This window comes from Arachis hypogaea, chromosome 17 (assembly GCF_003086295.3).
Source record: "Arachis hypogaea cultivar Tifrunner chromosome 17, arahy.Tifrunner.gnm2.J5K5, whole genome shotgun sequence".
NCBI classification, from domain to species: Eukaryota; Viridiplantae; Streptophyta; class Magnoliopsida; order Fabales; family Fabaceae; genus Arachis; species Arachis hypogaea.
Window position 1 is genome coordinate 73235880 of NC_092052.1, and position 8879 is coordinate 73244758.

The window sequence follows — 8879 nt, forward strand, 5'->3', positions numbered from 1 at the left end:
GCACAAATAAAGCTACCAATCATTCTAAAATACACTCCTCATTCGCTATCTTTAGGAACAACAACCTGTTTAGGATTCAAAAATAGAAATGGAAATGAACATCATCATTTTTGGCCTGTCTAAGTTGCAACCAACAATTTAATCTTATAATTTTATTAAATTTTTAATTAGAACAAAACAACATATTATGATATATATAAAACAGAAAAAAGTAACACACATTTCACATGAACTCTATTTTTCAGAGTTCAAAATCACACAAAAAAAAGGACTTACCGGAACGGCGGCGAAGATGGAAACGAAGCACAGCAAAGAGGCGACAAAGGAGTGGCAGAGTGGCGACGAATTGGTGACCGGTGAAGGCGTGGCAACTTCGTGCAACCGGTTCTGCATAACTGGCAACTGGCAACTGGTTCTGTTCTGCGTCTGAGAAGATGGAGTGGCGACGGCGACGCTGACGGACACTGAGACGGTTGAAGCAAGACGACGAGGGTTTTGCCCGACGAATAGGCAAGGGAGCAAGAATGAAAGAGGGCTTGGCTAGGGTTATCTTTTCCACTATTTTTTCCTAAGTTAAGACCTAGCTAATACGAGGGAATGGGATTTTGGGAGGGAAGGGGATTTGGGAAGAGAGGGGGTAAACGACGACGTTTTTAGTTTTTTTTTGGGGGGGGGTGTTGGGGGGTGAAACAAAATAATTTCAAAAACCATATTCTATGGTCACTCCAAAAAACCGTGACCATTAGACCATTTAAGGTCACTCTTTAAAATCGTGATCATAAACTCCTTTAGGTTACCCTAAATTGTGACAATAGATCCCTTTAGGTCACCCTTTCGTAAAACTGTGACCATAGACATTTTTGGTCATCCCTCAAAACTGTGACCATAGACATCTTTGGTCATGGTGAAAAATTGTGACCATTGACTATTTAGGTCACTCCCAAAATCGTGACCATAGACCCTTTTAGGTAACTCCAAAACCGTGACCATAGACTCCTTTAGGTCACCCTTTTTTAAAAAAACCGTTACCATAGACCCTTTTGGTCTCCCCAAAAATTTGTGACCATAGATGTCTTTTGGTCACGGTGAAAAACCGTGACCATAGACTATTTTAGTTCACCCCCTAAAACCGTGACCACAGACCCCTTTAGGTCACCCCAAAAAACCGTGATCATAGACCCTTTTGGTCACCCCAACAAATCGTGACCATAGACTCCTTTAGGTCACCCCTATAAACCATGACCATAGACCCTTTTAGGCCACCCTTTTTTAAAAACCGTGACCATAGGTACTCTATGGTCACCCTTTTTTAAAAAACTGTGACCAAAGCTTTTTTTGTCACGGTTTATCTGACCAAAGACCAAAAAAATTGTGATCATAGACCCAAAATGTTGTAGTGAACTTTGACTTTTGAACATAATTTGAGACTTGAATTGAATTGGTTTAAGTGAGTTTCATTCATTTTCTATTTTCTTTCTTATTACAGTGTTTTGGCAACCTTGGTGAAGAACAAAGTTGTGCCTGTTGTGGTTTGTATTGGTTGCAGCTCCAAGAGCGATGGAAAAATCAAAAAGACAAAACTAGTGTAGAAATTATTGAACCATACTAATTGTTCATGAATAGAGTAGAGTTATGTTATTCATAAATTATTTTTACTTTTAGTCTAGATTGTGGATCATAAATTTAGTGTATTTAGAAATTTTCAATAATTTAAATTCTATATTTTTATGTAGACATTGTGAATGTTTTTGGTATTTCTTTTAAAAATTGATCTATGTTTGATTCTTTTTATATTTTGTGGAAATATAATTATTTATGAAATTAAGTTTTAATAGTGGTAAATATGAAACTAGTAAAAATCTATAATTATAACATTGACTGCTTTAGTGACCAATTTAGTTTTTTAGTTAAGGAATTAGCGACCGATTTTAGATTTTTAAATTAGGCATCGACGACCGATTTAACGACCGATTTCATCGTGACTGATTCTGCAACCGAAAAGTTGATCGCCATTTAGCGATCGATTTACTCAGCGACTAATTTAGTGACAGAAAATTTGGTCACCATTTAGCAACCGATTATGTTAGTGACCGATACTCTTTGGTGAGGAATTTAGTGACCTTGTTCAAAAATCAGTCACTAAAATCGGTCACTAACAGTTAGCGACCGAAATTGGTCGCTATTTTTAATTAGCGACCAAGATTTTAGCGACCGATATTTCGATAATTTCTTGTAGTGTTGCTACCTGCTGTAATTGTATATGGAGAATATTAAAGTATAACTACTATCAATCCAACAATAAATTTAGAAAAATTGAGAATGGTGAATATTATCTGACAAAAAAGTTGGGGAAAATAAACAAATAAGTACTAACAGTTTGAAGAAGTTTTAACTTTAGGAGAAATTAATTATTTTTATTACCTATTGAACATACGACTATCTTTATATATTATATCTCCTATTTGTTTCATTTTTCCTTTTTTTTTTTTTTGAAATTTTAACTAATAGAAAATTTAGGTGAGATTTAGTGTTCATATATAACGCTCTCAGTTTTATACATTACACATACATTAATATTAACGAAGAATATTATTAAACCTAATTCAATATCACATAATATTGTTTTATATTTTGTAAGCTTTATCATTAGTCTATTATTTTTATAAAAAATATTTGGGATACAATAGAAGTCAACCAAGGTTTTTACTCTAAAGGATCCTGACTCTATTTTTATAATAACAAAATTAAATTATATAGTAATTAATAATTATTATGATAAAAGAGTACTAAAATGCATTAAATAATATTCAATTATTGTTGTTTAATGTTTGTCATTATTGATTTTAATTCAACGATACTATGATTGAAGGTTCTCGTTTTTTACAATAGGTCATCTTTCTCGTTCGTATGAAAAATTTCGAGTAAATAATTATTTTTTATTATAAAAAATTAAAATGCTGATAATTTGCCGAAAAAAAAAAAAGCGAAATTGATGTTCCCACGAAAGAATATGTGTGTGTGTGTGTGTTGGAGTTTGTATGATAAAGTTGACATTTTTTAGTTAGAAGACTAGATGAGGTATATTGTTTATTCGAGTATGCTGTACTACTATCCTTCAAGCAAGGGAACATAACCCTTTTAAGAGGCAGGAGCGACGAAGATAGTAATGAATGAGACACATGTATGTGTGTTCCTCTATAGTCTATGTGAATGAATATATTTTATACATTAAGGTTAAGTAGGTGACCTCGAAGTATGCTTTTGAAGATGTATTGGTTGGAAATCCATTACAGCAAGCAAATCAGTTGTTTAGCTGACACACTGAATTCAAAGGTTATATTATTATATATTGGAATTATAAAGTTGATCTTATTTCATCATCACATATTTTAATTTGTCACATTTAATAAAACACAATAGTCCCCGACAAGATGCCTTGGCTGAAGCACCAACCTTTATTATGTGTATGAAGTTTGAACTCGTTTAGCAACTTCGATTTGGTAAAATTTTAGAAAAATTATTTGTTTTTAAATTTTTTATTTTATATTTAATAAATAAAAAAAATATGTGTTTGTATTTACAATTTTTAAAAAATTGAAATATTTTTAAAAGTACCTAGGGTAATTTTTTTAAAATTAGTTTATCTTTATTAAAATTAAAAAAATAAATATCATTTTATATATTATTATTTTAAAATTTTATTTTTATATTTATGTCCATTATACTGTTTTTAAATTTTAAAAATCATTTTTATAAATACTATTATTGTTATTTGTGCTGATTGAAATTATTTTAATTTAAATTACTAAACATAAATATTATAACTTTTAAAAAATAAAATTTTATGAAAAAACAAGCTTTTGATATAACAAAGTGCAACTAGAAGGAAGGAGAAGATAATTTACTAATAATGGAGTTTTATTTGACATGAACATGACACTGGTACGTAGGAAGATTCGTTGAAGATATATAAGAGGACAAAATGAAAACAAAAATAAAGATACAGCGTATTCTCAAGTTAATTAACTCCTTTTATTGTTACATTTCGATGTTGACTTTTAAATATGGAAATTGAATAAGAATTAGGTTTGAAAAATGTCAATCTTGTATGTGAAGCAAACAGGGGGCAGCATATGTCTTGTGATCACATGCAAACTTCTTTAATCAGTTTCTTTAACTATATAGTAATTTTTTATCCCTTTTTCAATAAATATGCGAAGAATTTAACTAAGGAGCTAACTTATTTTAACTAATATTAAATAATTTCTTAAAATTATTTTTATTGTAAATTTTAAATTCTGTATATAAATCCTAAATTTTAAACTCCAAAATCCTAATTCTAATCATAAATCTTAATTCTAAACACTAAATCTTTTTAAAAAAGATTAAAAAATAATTTTACAATAAAAATTTGGTTCGATCTTTATACTTATTCGTATATGAATGACTTAAATTCAAGATAGAACAACTAATCAATTTCTTAAAATATATAGTCTTTTTTTTTTTTCACTAGGTATATGAATGACTTAAATTCAAAGATATAGGCCAAAAAATAAAACAAAAGAGACGCCATTCATCGGAAAACATTATATATATACTCGACTGATATTGACATGATTGTAATTTTTTAACAAAACTTTACTGTAAATTAAATGCATATGTGCATTCAGAAAAACAAATAATTGAAAGTATACTCAGACGTTGTGATTTTTTCAAAACACTTGGATTATTAATTAACTAGTAAAGCTATCACTATAAAAGCTGCACGAATAAACATATACTAAACATATACGACAAATATCAAAAGAGGAGTGTTAGGAGGTACCAAGTTTTATAATTTATAATCATTAATTAGTTATCATTAGTATTTTTAATATTGTAAGATTATATCTAATAATATAAAATTACTTATTTTTCTTTTGTTGATTAAGTATTGATCAAATTTTAATAAAAGTACTGGCCGAGACTTTCTCATGTCGAAATTATATTATTGTGCAAGCTAACAACGGACATGGGGACAATCTATCTATTACTAACAAGTTGGCATTGAAGAATTAAAGGTAAAACGTGCAGAGAATGACAAGGTTAATTACAATAAAATTGGTGTGGATTTTGGTGTTGGATGCACCAAATTGTGCTCCACGTCTCTAACTACACGATACCCTTTGAGTCGAATGAGTCACATCCATTACGTCCTTTTCAGAGATTAAACTTTCCTACTACTACTGCCTAGGGATTGTCTCAATTTTTTAACATTGACACTCGATCGATCATGGAGGCTGATCTTAATTCATCACTGTTGTTACAGTTTATCTAACAAGTATAGCTGTATCTATTTTTCAACGACTTAGATGGATGGATCTTATTAATTAGATACTCAGTTAAAGTCTTGTAGCATGAGAAAGAGTACATACTATATACATATACAACAGATGCATGTGGTTTGGTGTGTGTTGATTGGCTATATATATATATATATATATATATACAAGAAAATTGAATTTTTATTTGAAACATGAAAATGCATTTTATTATAATTATTTGATTGATTTAAATGACTAAGATTAAAGCATGTTTTAAATTCAAATTATGTATGTGACTAGCATTTAAGTAATTTGTTTCACTAATCACTCCTAAGAATGGCAATGAATTCTCATGAAGGCGGGGGAATATGACTGTTTTGTTTTGTCCCCTGCTAAAATGGTACCTTTTTATCTGGCAGTTTTGCATCAATTTTGATTGTTTTGCTTGCTTGCTTGCAGCCAATGTGTTTGGAAAGCCAAAGACTAACACAGACTTCCTAGTATACAATGGCGATGGATTCAAAATTTTGATCCCTTCAAAGTGGAACCCGAGCAAAGAGGTCGAGTACCCGGGTCAAATTCTTAGATATGAGGACAACTTTGATTCAACCAGCAATTTGGTTGTCACAGTTACTCCAACTGATAAGAAGTCCATCACTGACTATGGTTCCCTGAGGAGTTCCTTTCTCAGGTAAACTTGTTCAAAATCAAAACTAGTTCTAATTAAATGAATGATGACTTTGGATTCTAAAAGACAAAGTCTTTTTTGTTCTTTGCAGGTGGATTACTTGCTTGGGAAACAAGCTTTCTTTGGGGAGACTCAAGCTGAGGTAAGTGACAATAAACACTTGTATGTTCTTGTAACACATTTAGTCTGCTGCGAATTAATGTTCTTAGAATGCAAATTAAGTGAGTATGGACTTTGATTGAGCAGGGTGGTTTCGATGCAAATGTTGTAGCCACAGCTAACATCTTAGAGAGTTCAACAGCAGTGATTGATGGGAAACAGTACTACTTTCTATCTGTCTTGACAAGGACTGCTGATGGAGACGAAGGCGGCAAGCATCAACTGATCAGAGCAACCGTTAAAGATGGAAAACTATACATCTGTAAGGCTCAAGCCGGAGACAAGAGGTGGTTCAAGGGAGCTAGAAGATTCGTTGAGAACGTGGCGAGTTCCTTCAGTGTTGCTTGATAAACTACCTGTATGTAAATCAAATGAAGTGGTATGTAATCAGACACAAATACAAGAAGCCAGAAAGAACTTTAGTCTTTTTGAGATATTTATTATATTAAAATATATTTTGCTTCAAATTGATGCTATTATATTATTGGTACTAGACAAGGACTTGAAATCTTTGACTAATGCTAGTGCTTATTGTAAGGCAGAGAGTGGTTGGCACAAGGAAGATGAAATCCTTGATGACAGTTGGGTTCAGCAAAGTAGAAAGAAAGGGCCAGCTACCTCGCATCTCGATGGATTGAATTGGGAGGTGCTTGTTGTCAATGAGCATATCTTCAAGTTTGAACTTTGAAGCAAGTTCCCTAGTGCTGTTGAGATGTTAGGTTATGCCTCTCGAATTCCAGGTTATTTTTTCAACCATTTGGATTGTGATAAGGAAAATACTAATCAACTATGATATGGTTTGCGTATTTGTTTGTCCTTGGTTTTATTCAATTTCTGCTGCTGAAGGAAGTTACCACCAGCATTGAATCAGGGGAAAATTAGCTTTTTGTTTAGTTTATTAAGTAATGTTAGTACCAGAGATACATTGATCCACAGATGCTGTTAATTATTGAACTCAATTTTTCGAAGGTTTTTATGAAGTATACTAGGATTGTATCATAATATTATGCTGTAGTTTTTTGCAGATCTGTGTTTTCAGTAAATAATCAATCGAAGATTGTAAGCAACTGCTTGGATAGGAAGTAACAAGCATAAGCATTTTCCATAATTTATCTTATAGGAATAGCTTATTGATTTTCCATAATTTTGGGGAAACTAGAAACAACCTGTGCTGCTTTGCTCCTATGTTCCTTCCCACTTCTTCCGTGTTGGTTTATGACTGGTCAGTCTTCTCTGCTCCAAAGGTCACTGATTTTGCTGGTATGTTGTGAACGTAAAGATTTTCCCTCAAATTGTTACCTTGTTGCTGAATTAAATACAGATTGGTAGGTAGATCCACTGAAATGACCCAAAATGAATAAAGTTCTTTTCAGCTAGAAGGCAAAATTCTAATTTAAGTCCTGACAAACAAATTTTCAATTTGTTTTTACTGTTTTATTTTTGGCAGAATTTGTGTGTATTGATTGTAGAGTTAGTGTAGTTTGTGTTTTTGAACAATTTAGTGTAGTTAGTGTACTTATTGCCCCCTTTTTCGCTTAGCTATTATCTTGGAGTTTAATTCATGCTTGAAATTGCACGATCATGCGTACATTCTAGCAGAAGAGATGCTCAATCCAATCCTTTGGACTATCTGTAACTCTATCTTCATGCTCAATATCAGATAGAATGCATAGCTAAATTTATCTGGATTTTCTTTATTCATTTGTTCCATTTTCTACTTTTTATGATATCTGCGTTAATTTACTGTTCCCATTTTTCTTCTTCTAGATTTCAGAACTGTGATGGCAATTCTTGGTAATGGTCTCCTCTAATTATCATTCTTTTTTTATCCCCCTCTCTTGTCATGCCCAGTAGCAGTTTCTCATCCCCTTCCCCCCCCTCCCCCCCAAATTATATAAACAGCTCAAAATATAGTGTTTGATTTAATCTGATTTTGATATATATTAATATGCAGGACCTGTTGAAGTGGTAGATGATGTAACAGGTGGACTGAAAAGCTATAGTTTTCTCTCCAATCAAGATGATTAGGCTTTACCTGAGTTCTCAATTTAGTGTAGTTAGTGTAAATTGCAGTGGCATTATAGCTTGTAGGATTTAAGTTGTATTGTTTCTGTATTTTTCTTCAGTTTTTAGTTTTGGAATTTGAACTCGAGATTTATTTTGTATTTGAGTATTAGTTTTTTAATGTATAAAACAGTTATAGCAAAAATTATATGTCACTAATTATTATTTGATTTGTCTTGTAATAAAAATTGCATACTATATTTATAAGTTTGGTAATAAAAAAGAACTGAAAAATTTATATTTTGTATCGCTGAAGGTAAAAATTAGAAAAAGGATTTTTTTTTTAAAATTTTATAAGGCTATTGCCACGCTTTTAAAGCGTGGCTGTATCTCTGGCTATGGCTACGCTTTAAAAGCGTGGCCATATCTCTCTCTATCGCCACGCTTTGAAAGCGTGGCCATATCTCTCTCTATCGCCACGCTTCAAAAGTGTGGCCATATCTCTCTATTGCCACGCTTCAAAAGCGTGGCCATATCTCCCATATGGCCACGCTTTTAAAGTGTGGCCACATCTTCCAAATACGGCCATGCTTTAAAGGGTGGCCATTTGTAAAAAGCGTGGCAAAAGAAAAAGCGTGGCGATAGGTCACCAAAAGCGTGGCGATAGAGCAACCGCCACGCTTGCATACGCTACCCTTTCAAAAGCGTGGCGGTAGCTCAAAAAG

General features: G+C 32.3%; 1 pseudogene; it reads left to right on the forward strand.

The window, feature by feature from the left end:
• Positions 1–292: 292 nt before the first annotated feature.
• LOC112763419 (putative oxygen-evolving enhancer protein 2-2) lies at positions 293–6499 on the forward strand (annotated as a pseudogene).
• The last annotated feature ends 2380 nt before the right edge of the window (positions 6500–8879 follow it).